This window comes from Anas platyrhynchos, chromosome 3 (assembly GCF_047663525.1).
Source record: "Anas platyrhynchos isolate ZD024472 breed Pekin duck chromosome 3, IASCAAS_PekinDuck_T2T, whole genome shotgun sequence".
Taxonomy (NCBI): domain Eukaryota; kingdom Metazoa; phylum Chordata; class Aves; order Anseriformes; family Anatidae; genus Anas; species Anas platyrhynchos.
The window spans coordinates 13143731-13158562 of record NC_092589.1 but is presented as its reverse complement, the minus strand read 5'-3'; the positions used below and the strand labels follow the sequence as shown (position 1 = coordinate 13158562).

At 51.4% G+C, this 14832-nt stretch overlaps 1 protein-coding gene across 2 annotated transcripts in view; it reads right to left on the bottom strand.

Moving 5' to 3' along the window:
- The window catches only part of SERTAD2 (SERTA domain containing 2), a 121618-nt gene that overhangs the window by 26813 nt on the left and 79973 nt on the right, over positions 1-14832 (bottom strand). The window contains exon 5 of one of the 2 annotated variants that reach the window (XR_011808000.1): positions 1482-14571. The exons of the other annotated variant lie outside the window; for it this stretch is intronic. The gene's annotated coding sequence lies outside the window, so the exon portion shown is untranslated. Of the gene's footprint in view, positions 1-1481; positions 14572-14832 lie in introns of those variants that run through there. 2 annotated transcript variants of the gene reach the window in all.

Here is a 14832-nt window from a genome sequence, read left to right as displayed (position 1 = left end):
ATTCCCTCGTGCTAAGAGTCAGCAGAAGCCCGTACTGTATGTGCAGGTAAACAGACCGTGGGTGAAGCACTCATTGCTCAGCCTTACCCTAAAACCACCCCTATAACGGTGAGAGATGTATTTTGGCTTACCAAAGAAAAAGGGAACTGTACATGTTCATTTACATTCTCCCCTCAGCTTTTTTATGCTCTCGCTTTGAAGGAAGCTGGTCGTTTACAGCGGCCATTAGACAAAGGCTACGAGGGGCTTACACCTAATTAGTATTCCCAAACAAAGCTACATTAAAGCCTTGCAAACCCACCCGCCATTTAGGATCTACCACCAGGACAAAGCAAGAAGCTGAGGAGCCACAGTTTATCACCGCAGGCCACCTTGCCCACTCTTTCACACCTCTCTCTCCCTTCCACAGTGACTTTGGGGAGGTAATGTCCCTCCAATCTGCCTCTGGTTTTTGGGGGATGAGGCAGCTCTCCCGCCTGGTCACCCCCATCTAGGGGTGAGGAATATCACCGAGGCTCTCCCTGCTTCTTCTCCCAAGCAGGGCCCTGCCCAGCACACAGGGATGGGCAGAAGGCTCCCAAACCTCTCTCCATTACAGAGAGGTTCCCTGCAGGCCCCCAGCTTTACCCCCCAGCCTCTTAGCAGTTTTGTTTGCAGGAGGAAAGCTGTGCAGTGCTGTCAGGGCGCAGGCCAGCCATCGCTCCTGTCCCACAGCCTGCCCACAAGAGCGGGCGGCGGGCAGGCACTTCGCGGAAAGGGGCCAGCCTCCTTGCGAGAGCTGAGCAGAAATCGCCACCCTTGGTGAGAGACTTTGTGAGCAGCCAGCTCCAGGAGGGATGAATGTCCAGCTGCTCTCATGCCCCAGGGCGTTTGCTAATCACCCACACCCAGGGGACATTCCTAGCCTGATTCCTGCTAAGACAAAGTCAGTAACCTCAGCTCCTTTCTTGCCTACCTACACTTATAATCCAGTGTTGGTAACCTTCAGGTTAAGTCTTCTCTTTATTATTTTTTTTCAGCCTCTTCTGCTAACTTTCCTCAGCTGGATGTTCAGCCCATGCCACAAGAGCAAGAGAAGTTAAGCACATGTCGAAGCGCTGATAATTTGACTCAACACACGTCCACAAATACTGTTCCCATGCAGGTCAGCAGCCAGAAACCTCTTTTTGCTGGCAGCAGTCTTCAAAGGAAACCCTTCCTCATCTGAGCAGCTGGGAAAGTGCAAGTGCTGCACTCCTACCTCAGTTGTGGGGTCCAACAAAAAGAGTGGCCCCCCCAAAAAATGCATTACTCTTACCTGGGAGAAAGGAGACCGGGCATTTGCTGGGTTTGTTTGGGTTTTAAAACCTAAAACAAGGCAGGTTTGTTAACAAAACATCGTCTTCCATGAGATGTTCAGGTGAAAGACCTCAGACTCCCAGCATATTTTTGCTCACTGTCACGGCTGATGTGGGCGAAATAAGGAGGAGAAAATGCATTGGTGGCTTTGAACCTCTTCTTTTATTTAGCAAAGATTCACCTTAAATTAATGGAAGCGGGGAGATCTTGAAATAAGCCTTAGCAAGTTTTAATCACACTTTTTCTTTTCGCGAGCTAGCCGTCATTCAGTAGCTAGGTGGTTCTAAATAAAGAACTCTAGTCAACAACAGGAAATAACTCCCACAGAAAAAAAAAAAAAAAAGGGCAGAATACAAACTCTCAGCAACTCTTGTACATAGCTCACAACGGCCTTTTGTTCCTCGCACATTAAGTCTAAAATCTTTACTTTTCAGAACATGTTCTTGCTCTAAGTAATTAAAAGCTTGCTCTTGTTGCGAGTATGGATCCCTTCCTTGCCTTTCTCCCAGAAGGGTCACATCTAAGAGTCAGAAAATCACAAGCTATTCCCGTTTCATTTAGGAAGGACGTTCTAGGAAAGCCACACGATGACCAGGATTTTCAAAAGTTACTGGTGGTAGTTTTTTTTTCTTTTTTTTTCTTCTATTTTTCTTTTTATTTTTTTGGTGCAGGGGGAGGTGCAGTGCTGTGTCCTCAGCTGGAGACAGTTTACATGCCTCTTAACGTTCAGAAACCACTTTGTGTTCAGAAACTGCAGAGCACCTGGTCTGTGGGGAGGGGGATAAAGAAGAAGCCACGCAGCTCTAGCCGCTCTTTTAAAACTCAAGCCAGCGTCTAGAACCATCAGCTTTTAAATTACACAAGATGTCATGGGCCAGTGCCTGCAGACACCACCGGCAGCGATCACCTGCCTCCTCCTGCACGCAGCCTTCCCAAATTCAGCAGAAGAGCCTGGCACCAGGGGCTGAGCCTGCTGTAAAACCAGAGCCACAGACGGCAGCACGCGGGAAGCACAGGCTGAGCTTTGTGGAGGAAGCATTTTCAAGCACGACCCCAGGATTTCTGGAGTTTCTACGCTTCGGATTAACCCACCTGGGCTTCCAGCTGCCTTCACTGCACGCGTTAGGACAAAAGCTTTCCCTCTGAAACCCTATCCAGGATGGGTTCAGGCAGAAGGGTGACTAGGACGAAAAGCTTTTAGGAGATACAGGAAAGCAGGCTGGGGACAAAAGCCTGGAAGAGAGCATAAACCTCCAGTCACCAAGAGACTTAGCCATGCCAGCACTGGCTGGATGAGAAACTAAGGGAACATACACAGGAGGGGAAAAAGAAATAAAACAACACAACACAAGTTTGTTCTGGTTCAACTTCAGGCTATGGAGTAGGATCTCAAGCTGCTCTCAGAGGAGCCCGCCCAGCTTGCAGTGCCCACGATACCTACACACGCAGCTCTGTTTTCTTGTGACGGGGTACTCAGGGAAACCAGCTTTAACAATCTGTTGCTTGATGGTTTGTTTTTCTAATTCCTTAAAAGTTTTCATTTGTGGTCTGGTGCTGTCAACAGCCAGGCTCTTCCATCAGGTGTCATTCGGGAACACATCGCGCTCCTCCCATGGCTTCCAGTGTATGCTGAGCAAAGACAATCTCTGGCTTCACGAAGGGGGATACATTCCCACATTCCCCTCTCCATCCTCCAAATGCTTCTTGGAGAGGTGAGACTGTCCCCCTTGCAGAGGAGTACAGCTCCACATCATGCATAGTGCTGACTGCAGGCCAGGGCCGGATTCTGCCACCTGTGTGAGTGCTCAGCAGACACACTTCAAAAGCAGAAGAAACGGGAGGAGGCTGTCCACACAGACCTGGTAATATCAGACCCAAGACAGAAGCACCTGGCAACCTGATCTGCAGTCCATTTGCTTCCCGGAGAAGTAAGAGGGAAGCAGACTGCAGGGCTAAGCACAACTTACAGAAATGCACACACAAAATGTGGGAAAGAACACACCGCTTTACTCCACCTGGCTTTAAAAAAATTGTGGTATTTGGGTGGCAGGATGGGGGATTTTAAGATGGTTGCTGTTTGCTAGCTGGCATGGACAGGCTCCTGCCGAAGGTGGAAGAGCTTCTTGAGAAATATTACTATCATTTGTGGTGTCTTCTGGAGTACGAACACATACATACTGGATTTTGGAGGCCAGTTTATTCCAGCAAGTCTCCATCAAACCACCTGCCATGGCTGTGTCCCATCAGAACCTGACTGCAAAACCAATTCCCAGGTTAGAGACGGGCCCTGTTCAAATCACACAGCTGCAAGCACCGAGGTTACAGCTCCAGGCTGGCTTTTTGTGACTGGAATGTGGGAAACGAGCTTGGTGTGCACATGGGTGTGCCACTGCATTCGTGTGAGTGTGCACCAAAAGGCTACAGGAAGAGCAAATCAAATTTGCTTCCTAATGCAAAATGAACACGCAGGCTGAAGCGACTCCACATTCAAATCTCACCCAAAATAAGTCTTGGTGGTTGTATTATAAACTCCTCGAAAGTGGGTTCAAACCTGAACTTGCAATTACAGCCTTGTCTGGTTTAGAAAAGACTTCAGATGTCACTGCTGAGAGGACCAGCCTCCTCTTGAACCTTCAGAAAGGAAGAAAAAACGACGTGGCAAAGTATCCTACAGAAGCTGCCCCCTTCTTTCCCCGCTCTCACCCATTAGATTAAATACTACAACTGCTTCAGTGGGACCAGCACGCTTTAAAAGATGCAGTCTCTTTCTCTCTGTCTTTTTCCCTCTCTCACTGAATGATATTTCTGCCCACATGCACTGACACATACAGTGTCTAACAAGGCTGTGATTCATTTTCAGTTCTAGTCATGCTCACAAGTGATGTAGCACACTCGCTGTGCCTTCGGGATCTGCGTAATTTAGCTTCATTTTCTCTGCCCCCACCCTGCATTAAGTGAAGTTCCAACAAAGCCAAGTCATCTCCCACCAACTCGCCCTCCCACCTGCTTGGGGGATGCATGCAGCAGGAGCCTGAATAATAATAATAATAATAATAATAATTAAAATAAAACAAAAAGAGAGAAGGGGATGAGAGCTGGAGAGATACCATGAATTGTTAGAAAGCTTTCTAACACCAACAAGGAGTGAATAACAACCACCACGGGCTGCATACTACCTGACCACCCAAGGAGCTGGATCAGTCCTGAATCATCTCACCCAACCTGTTGAAAGCAGCCGTGCGTCTCGCATCGTGAGCATCACGCACGTTCATGCTGCAGGAATGATTGCCGTGCTAAATTGCAGCCGGCGATTCGTAAAGGCGAACGCCACCACGGCAGCCTCGTGGTGACCACTCGCTCACCCCGTGTCCTGCAGCAGAAGCGTTGGGGGCGTCCCTGCCACGTCCCAGCTCTGAAGCTCTCGCGTCCAGCGGCCGCCGTCCCTCAGAGCTGCACGCGGTGGGTTGGGGCTACGACCGACAAGCTGCTTCCGAGCTAAACTCCACGTATGTGAGGCACGAGGCCAAACGTGAACAAAGTGAAAGACGGGCTTGTTGTTTGATAGATCTCAGTATCTCACTGGCATTCCAAATTCATCTCAGACACCGCAATGCATTACACGAGCCGTTCTCCGGTTACTTCCAACAGCCAAGATGCTTTAACGTGCGAGTTAGAAAGCGCTCACACCCCCATCGCGCTGACTTTTCTAGCTCTCCCCCACCTTCAACCTGGAAGTCTGTTTTGATGGAACAGAAATCTTGATTTTCGAGCGAAAAACAAGTCAACTGAGTTTCTTCGGCAGAAGTCCCCAGACAGAAGTGAGTCACTGCAGACTCCTTCAAGCAGATCTTGGTGATCTGCATGACTTCCCTAATCCCTCACCAATGGCACCAGGAAAGAAGAATTAGCAGCAAAAGCGAGAAGGCACTTCAGCATCAGAGACACGGTTACCGAGAGGGTCGCTGTCACCGCAGAGGCGCAGCGAGCTGAGGGGACACATTCAGCCCTTCTCCGTTTAGGTGAAAGACGTGTGTGAGGCTCCCCAGCACGCAGGGACCACCCGCTAGGCAGACTCACCTTGCTGCCCCCCTCTCACGACCCACAAGAGCAAGCGGGAGCAGGGATTCAGTTCCCTGCCTGCTGTAGGGGCCCATTGCCCCCTCGTTCACCAAATGCTCGCTGGGTTGGTCCGTGCACTGTATAGGATGGGAGAGGAAGGGGATCAGCTCAGGGGGCTCCAGGAGCCCCGAGACAGGAGGAGGAGGGCAGGGCAGGCCTGGGGGTGGCCACTCGCTGCGAGTAACGGCCGGGCAAAGCGAGCAGCGGGCTGTCATTTCGGCAGGCAGGCCACTGCCTCATTTGGCAAATTGAAGAAATGAAGCACGGGGAAACTACTGGACAGCTAGTAGAAGCTTATTGTGGAAATGAAAGTCAAACCCATGTGTTTTGATTTCCCGAGTGCTCAAGACAAGTCCGGCCTCCTCCATCCACGAGTCACACTGTAAACGTCCTCAGGGCAGGGCCTGCACCTCTCATTTGTTTTACGTCTGTGGCTTTCAATCTTTCCTGGTTTGCAGATCCCTTCGTGCTCTCTACCAGGGCCATGCATTTCAGTCTGCTGACAACAGGCTTGCTTTCCCCAGCTTTCCGGCACATCTTACACGTAGCCCGTGGATCCGAGCGAGCCGACAAGCACGGTCTGCTCCTCTTGGCCTTGCTGTGGGTCCCCGCGAGTCCCCCTCTTCCCAACCGAGCCTGCACACTGCAAGAGTCGGATCAGGCACTGGCAAAGTAGCCCCAACTCGGTCTAGCTGCCCTAATTCGAGACGAAAGCGCAGAGCTTCCCTGTCATTTCAGCGTTTCCCGTCTCAAGGTATGGGAGCTGTTGATCTCCCACATGAAAATGCATGATGCTGTCAGCCCAGCCTAAGGGCTGTTATTTAATTTACTTGAGGAGGTAAGTGAAAGCCCCTTCATGCAAATGCTTACAATGTGATCTGGAAAACAGCAGGCGTAATTAGATAAAATGGCAGCAAAGCCCACCAGGGAAATAATGTTAATTCATGAGGATTTTCCTCTCCACCTCCCTCTCAGCAAAATTTGAAGCTAGGGTGGGTGGGGGGGATCAGATCGGGATGCACCTCACCGACGCATCTGGTGGCGAAGCGGAAAAGCAGGACGGCGAGAGAGGGGGTCACCTAAAAGCTGCCTCACTGGGGCACCTCCGCGGCAGGATTAGCAGTCCACACTCCTAAGCGAGGAAGCACTGAAAGCAGAAATCGTTCTGTCACTGTCATAAGCTGTTCCTCGTAGAGACACAATAAGCAGAATCTCTCAACTTCGCACCGTCTCCTGGCCGTGGCCTAACCAGGCAACGCAGCGGACTCGGCACATGACAAAGCCCTCGGCGCATGCCCCCGCCTCCAGTAACAATAAAAAAAAAAAAAAATCAGAGCTATTTCGCAATGCTCCAGAGCAGGTCTGGCATTTTCAACCCACTCAAATTCCTCCCCTCAAAAACATCCAGGAATGGGTTTTGGCCAAACTCTGTCGACGGCATCACTGGTGAAGGAGAGCGCCGGGGCGCCATGGGGGCGCCCCCGCAGGGCTGCGGTGCCCTCGTGGCGGGCTCAGGGAGCTGTGGCTCTGCCCCCCAGCTCCTGATGGCCTCTCCCTCCCAGCCAGGAGCCAGCCAGGAAAGTCACCTCCTGCTTGCCGACCTGCCGCTACCAAAATGGATCCCAATTAGCCAACTCCCTCCCAGCTCTTAGGAAAGAGAGGCATTTTTTGTTGTTGAGTAATTACGCCTCACGAAATGGCTTACATCCCTGGTTGATTAGGTCACAACACACTGTGAACAAACTGATGTAACAAAGATATCTTTAACCTGCTAAATTAAGGCATACTTTCTCAATATAGAAAGCTTAATTGAAGCCATGCATGGGGTACTCACTGAAGGCATCTAGACACAGACTTGGAACGCTCGCGAGCGAACAGCGGTGCAGAGCGAAAGGCAACCTGCGTGCATCCAACTGGCACGTTAACTGGGAAAAAAATGTTTTGTTTGCTTGCCGTGAGGACAGCACAGGACTCCAAGTGATTGCAGCAGTGTGATACCAGCAGTTGGATGCGTAACGGCGATATTCAGGTGGCACGGAAGGAAGGGAAGAAGAGGCTTTCTGTTTCCTTGTTGCTTTATCTGCTTTCCCCCGCCTAACAGAGGGAGCACCTCCTCCTCTCCTCAGGGGTACGCTTGTTGCAGCACCAGGAGCACACCAAGCTGTTTTATGCCAGGGGTCCCCAAACGCAGCCCCTGAGCACCTGTTACCCCAGTCAGCTTGTACAGCACAGCCACTAAGTGTGACCCCATTTTCTCTCCCTCCACAAAACCCCAAACTTTAGCCTGCCCCCCCCAGAACAAACCTCCAGCTGCCCGGGGAACAGCAGCTCGCCACCATCTCTATCCAGCTGCCCATCCTAGCACACCGGTTTACTTAAACCCAAGCCAAATTCCCCAGGCCTGTAAATACCAGTGACTTCCTGATTTGGGGACGTGCCCTTCGATGAAAAAGGAAGCCGTTTGCTTTACAGACCATGGCCCTGAGCCCTCAAAATGCTGTGCCTGTGCGTAGCGGGAGCACGCGAGCGCTTCAATCCAAGGTAAGCATTCGTCGAAGCAAGGCCAATGCTTCCTGTTGCAGTTAAAAACACATTACACGGCTCCGATGGAAAAATAGGACTGCAACACCAAATCTACCCTTCTCTCCCCATTTCGGGGGGCGGGGAAGCACACGCAATGTAAATACACGCGGTGAGGGCCTGGAGAGAGCGAGTGCCATTACCAGCTTTATACCACGGTGGCTTTTTAAATCGGGAAGCCGTCTGGGTGTCATTTAATCTCCTAGATTAAAATCACTTAGCGAATATTGTATTGTTTCCCTGTTCTCCCCGTCGTTTCGGCGTGCGGGGCCTCGCCGGTGCTCTGCTGCTGGCTAACTCGCCGCTAATGAAACCTCGCGCGGGAGCAGCTGCCGGAATCTGTGTCAAACTGCATCTGGCACCCATCTATCTTCCAGCCATCTAAATTCACCTCTGAAATCATACAAAAGCAGCCGCAGAGCTCCCTGCAGCCACTCCGACACACCAGTCTTTGTCTCATCAAGCCTGTTAAGCAATTTAAAGCAATTTATTTTTTTTAATTCGCCTTGTGTTTTCCAGTGGCAGCTTTTTCAAAAGAAGCGAAGAAGTTGAGAAAAAAATAGGGGGAGTGGGGGGGGGGAGAAAAAAAAGTGTCTTTTTTTTTCTTTCCCTTTTTCTTTTTTTTTTTTTTTTTTTTTTTTTTTAAGCCTGTCAAGCTCACAGTAGACTATCATTAAACCAGTTTTGGCTGAAACGGTATGTTTAGGGGTTTTCCAATGGAGACACTCTGGTGCCTGCAACATTCAGACAGGGAGGGGAGGCTGCTATACAATTGTTGAATTGTTGTCATGGCTATTAAATATGCTGTAGCACAAATACCCAACAGGGCTGAAGGTTCGCAGTGTATTGGCTCTGGAGAGGTATCAAAAATACTGGTATTAACTAGCAGATAACTGAGTTATACAAACACTGAATAAAAGATTAAGTCAAAAGTTGTAAAAGGTTTTATTAACTCCACTCCAATCCCTTCCCCCCTCGCTCCCTACTTGGGGCTTAAAGTGCCCTGTAAATTTAAAATATTTGACATTTACTGGAGTGTTAATTTGACCGAGTCTCCTCTAACGTTTGGGGCAGAGCTGCCTCTTCTCTGCATTTTCTGCAGAGGACAGGAGTTTTGCTCCACCATCTCGTTAGGCTGACGAGCGGCTGCTGGAGCGAGTGGCACAGTAAAGCCACGACTTGCTGACTAAAACAGGTTAATGAAAAACAGGCTGGTGACTGAAATTGAAACTTCTCATTTCTCTCAAGAAAAGGGTGTACTGTCAAGGCCGAGCTGAGCGTGTCTGTTTAGCAGCTTTCAGAGAAGCGCTGCTCAACGCAGCGGCACCGCAAGCTTCGCCAGGCGAGAGGAAGGGACCCGGCCCCGGCGTGGGCACAGCCCTGGCATGCACGGGGCCCGGCCAGGAGAGAGGAGATCCGCTCCTGGAGGATGTCTGCAAGAAGCTGGGATGCTCAGAGCGTGGGCTCAGCGCTGCCCATCCACCCAGGGCATGCAGGGTGATAGGGGAGGGTGCCAGGCATGGCACAAGGGCACTGCTGGAGGTGGTTCCCAGACGAAGCTTGAGCGCTGCAGGAGCCGGAGAAACCAGGCTGCAGCTCCCCGTCTCCTTACAGGGCCTTTTCCCCACACAGGCTCTCAAGGCTGTAGGGCCCTTGTTACTTGCCTCAGCCCAAAACAGACTGAATGTATTTTACATTTCCATGACAATTTGTTCTCGGCACTTCTTGGGAAGGAGAAAGCACACCGCACATGTCCCACTGCAGTCCGCACGCTCAGACACCTCTGTCTCAGCTCTTAAACCCTCTGCGTCCATCCCCTTTGCAGCGCATGTTTCAGCAGCCAGCCCTGTTTTTCCATGCTCCGTGCTAACCCCATTTAAAAAAATAATCATAATGGAAGCATGCTGCTCTCCTGCAAGCTTCCCAAAGCAACCACGTAGATGAGAGATCCCGGTCTCACAAAGGCTACAGGTCTGGCTGCTGGTGTTGCTGCCCTTCTCCCCGCTAAGTGGAAGAGATGTGTTTAGGGTCATGTTATGGGGATCTCCACAATGAAATAAGCAGGGCAGAGAGGCTGAGGGAACGTCCCAGGTGGGCCCCTTCAGCCCACGGGTGAGCCCTGCAACGAGACGGAGAGCAGGGAGGGCAGCCCTGGCAGCGTGGCCGCGAGGAGCAGCAACCTAGATCAACAACTCATTTTTCACAGGCCAGCGGGCCGACCTCTGGGCGGCATCGGAACGAGTCAGCATAAAGGTGACAAAGCTCCGCACACCACTATAAATCACCCAAACCAGCCAGCAGAAAAACCTGCAGCTGCTGGAGAGAGCTTATAACTTTATTTTTTTCCTCCCTGCCCTTTTTTTTTCCCTTTATGAGGAGTTTTCCCTGTCCTCTGCGAGGCAGGTACAATGCACAGGCGATGCCTGTTGTCCAGGGAGCAGGCGCAGGTGGTGGTGTGAGACCTATTTCTGGCCTGCACGGGTTTGGTTTGCGAGGAACGTGCAATCTGGTGATAGAGGGAGGAGGAGTGAATCATTATAAGAAAGTCAGGAATTAATCTGAGTTACTGGCTCCGTGTTTTCAGAGGGAAATAAGAGGCCAAAACAACAGCACGGTGGCTCTGCTTCGGGGTCCGAGGGTGCCTTGAGCAGGTAGAAGAATGTAAATTGGGAATTTGTGAAGCTGGAGGAAGAAAAAGGAGACCCAAATGCAACAGAGGGCCAAAGATCAGCTGCGTAAGTCACAAAGAAAGGAGTACAAATTCAAGATGCATAGCCTAAATTTGTCATGGGATTAAATACGGCAAAGCCCAAATAAAGGAAGAAACCTCCCCACTTAGAAATGCACCGCACCGGGGTACACAGCCACCTCGCTACTGCACCCTCAACTCGGTCTGAAGGCGATTTGGGATGGAGATGTCCCGCTAGCCCTTCCCCTGCCACAACGCATCACCCCTGGGTGCGGGGAGGAGGAGGCGTGAGCTCCTGGCACAGCCTCGGGCCCTTGCCACCGACCTGTAGTGGAAATCCAGAGAAAGCATCCCCGCAGTGGGAAATGGAAAGCTTTGCTGCTTACAGAGCCAACGCTCTCCAAATCTGGTTTCCTTAACAGCGCGGGAGAAATACTTGAAAGACAAATAGGAATTTCCCCTCCTCCCCTGCCTTCCAAGAACCCATTCATCCCTCTAACAAAAAATCTGCTTCCCCACCTGGCCCTTAGCAGCCTGTACCTGCTGAGCGCTGCTGCCAGGTGTCTCAGGTTTAGTGCACGTGTAGCTGTCCTGTAAGTGGGGCAAACAGATCGGCTGCTCGTTTGCCAGGTGGAGTATTTCTTTAATTATTCCTCCTGCACATGATACACGCAACAAAACGAGCTCCGTAGCAACAGGGTAAATTTTCCCAGCTGACTCTCCCTCTTGCAGGATTTTCTTTGGCATGGGCTGACACAGCCTTGGGTTTCTTGTCATTTGATGATTTTGCCATATTTTAGAGTAACTCCTCCATCCCGAAAGGAGGCCAGCGCTGTCCTAGCACATACAAACGGTACTTCAAAATTTACACCACTGCCCTCAAGTCAAAATCCAGGGGGCATTCCACAGAGGTGTAAAGGACAGGGAAGCAGAAGTTGTTGATTTGCACGAGACGTAGCACCCCTTTCATTAAAGGCAACTCTCAGCTGATTTCATGTGCTTCCTTGAGATCTTTGGGGTCTTCTGTTGCTCCCCACCTGCTGATCTCTCCAGCCATAGGGACATCTCTGCAGATCCCCGAGGACACACTGTTCTGGCGCTCCGGTCTGCACACAGAAGCCCTGCAGAGCTGCAGCTGGTTTGTGCTATATGACATGTACACGCTGCCTATCCAGAGAGAAATATTAAAAAAAAAAAATAACTAAAATATCCCAGTCCCTCTGTTAATTGTGGAAATCCCAGTCTGAATTTCCAGGAGCTCCTGGAAAAGCCTCTCTACCTGCATCCCCTGCAGTACGAGTTGAGGGGAATTATTGTATAGATAATTAAGGGAAGCTTTTCTTTTTCCTCCCCTTGATGGGGAAAACTGAATGGAGCTGGTTCTGCATCAAGCGTTGTGTTTGTTTCACCACTTTTAGCACGGCGTAATAGTTTTCAAAACAGGGCAGCCCAGAATTCCCTTCCCCAGCTATCTATAAATCAGGGCTGGAGAGAGAAGAAACAGTCCTGGAGCGTGGTATGCATCAGTCCGAGCAGCTGCTCAAGCACGTCCTGCAGGTAACCAGCTACACAGCCCCGATTCACAAAGAAAAGGGCCATCTACAAACCCAGCCCGGAGGAAAGGTTCCAGCTCTGCCAAGCAGCCACACTCATGTGTTTACACGGGGAAGAGGGGGAGAAGGCTCCCACCCCAATGCAGACACTGCCCAAGACAAACAGGACAGAATGGAGGGGGAAAGAAGGGCTGGAGAGTGGGCAAATAGGGGCTGAGATACAAATGTACACCCACAGGGCACACTGGTGCAGTAAGGTTGGAGTCTGGTAAGTGAAGGCTGGGGACATTGGCTAAACCAGAAGCAGGAGGTGATCCAGTGCAGACAAGAGGCTTCTACAGAGAAGCCTCTCAAGGGGAGAGAAGGAAGTTGGGAAGCTTGTGTGGAGCAGGTAACAGCGGGATTTAGCAACCATAAGGAACGGCAAAGGGGGTGGGTAAGGAGAGGGGAGCTAAAAAGAACCGAGTTGTAAGCTGTGTTTCAGGGCACTAATTCAGCAGCGAAACAGGCCGCGATGGATGTAAACAATGGGCTCTTCAGTAGGGGTTTCGTTCCCTGCTGCCCAGCAAACCATTGTCTAGAAGTTTTAAATACTCCGCACACACGCACGCACTGAAAGACAGACAGACGTGCAGCGTCAGATAGCTCCAACAACTCGCTCACATCGCTGCCCTCACGCAGCCCCCGTGCTTGGTAGGCCCTTCGGCCCAGCTGGCAACGCGTGCAGGAAAATAAATGATCAGGACCCCACCGCAGCAGTTCGGTCGGGGTCTGGAAGTGCAAACCACTCTACAAACATCCCAACAATGCACAGAACGCTTGGGAGGCTTCAAATGTGCTTCTGCTCTTGACTGCTCCTGCCCATCTCTCCCTCGTGTTTTGAAGCACGAGGTGGCTGCTCCGTGCGTGCTGCCCGATGGCCACACCGCCACCGGTGATCTTTGTGGGATCGGAGGCATTCAGCCTGCCAGGGCTGTGCCCAACCAACCCTCACGCCATCTCCGGCCCTGCTCATTGGTCTCCTCAGCGCTGTTTTCCCTTTCCCGAGGCACTGGGGCCGAGGGAGAGCAGGAGCTGGCTGCAGAGCCTGCCCTGCTGGGGCTGCCGAGGGCCAGGAGCCAGGCTGCGGGTGAGGGAAAGACGCGGCTCTGCTTCGGTGGCTGGCGGCTGCGCACGGCGGCTGACACTCGAGAAGCTGGGATCAGGCTTTCAGCTCCTAAGCCAAGCGCTGCTGGTGCAGAAATCAAGAGGGAGCACGGAGGAAATCCGATGGTGCTATTCCCTTTTGGCTCCTACGAGGCAAACCTCGTGCATCCAGGGTCGGCGTGAGCGGCAGCAGCTAGACTGAGTTTCACACAGAGCTTTGCTGCCCTCGATGCAGTGCGGTAGGTAGGTGAGCTCTGCTCTGAGGCTTTTTTGGATGTCTCCCCCCAAGTGTCCTTTCTACCTCGCAACAGGAGCTTTCCACACCGACAGAAGACGTGCTTGTGTCACACCGTGCATCTGGCACAGCAGCTGAACCAGCGGCTCGGAGTTTGGAGCTACGTTTTCAACGGCAGAAGGTGCAGATGCACGTTGCTTTTGACACCTCTTGGGGTAAGGAGAGGCACAGAGAGCTGGACAGCTTGTTTGATGTCCACATTTGCTCGTCTGAACTTTGCTAGAGCAAAGTAATACCCTTCCATAAGCACCAGGGTGCTCAACAGGGTGTACTGGTGCTGTCCGTATCTCCTCCTCGTGTCCTCAGGGGTGAACTGGCTCTTTGGGCTGCCCTAGCGTGAGCACTCCCACCTCTGATCCACAGCTCCTTGAAATGAAGGGCCTTGTGCTTCCCAGGAAAGGGCCAACAACCGTGGGGGGCATTTGTAGGGCAAGATGGAAGAATAGGGAGGTCACTCAGGCTTCTCTCTTCTCCACCTACCTGAAGACACCTGTATAAAGGACCTTTTGCAGCCTGTCCTTCCTGTATTCACAGGCCAAGACTCAAAAAGGGCTTATGTGGTCTGCAGTTCTGCGGAGCACAGGCTGCACAACCTCACCCGGTGCCTCGTGCCCGGCAGGATGTGACCTGTCTTTCAGGAACACAGCCAGCCTGGCGGGCTGCAGGGAAAAGCTGCCGACAAGAAGCTGTCTCACAGCCTTTCTTCCTCTTGCCCAGGCCCAAAGTTACCCAAGCACAGTGCCTCGGCTCGGCGTTACATCGTGTTGCTCCCACCACGAATTACAGACAGAGGAAGAACCTGGACTCCCTTTGAGGTTTTCCCTCAGCTTCTGGCTCCTTGCGCTGAAGGTCTGCGGAGAGGAGGGAGGGAAGAGATAACAAGGCTTTTCTTATCCCTAGTCTTGGGCATATGGATAACAACAAAGCACCTAATTCTGTTTTGTCTGTTATCCAGAAGCGCTGCATGTTTCATTGAGCCCTGGAAGCACACAAGCAACACAGCCCACACAGGGGAAGAAAAAAAAAAACTGGCCTAGAAAAGAGACAGGAGGAGGGGAAGATCTCAACAGTTTTAATTTAATTTGGGTCTTTAATATTGCATGGATGCTCTT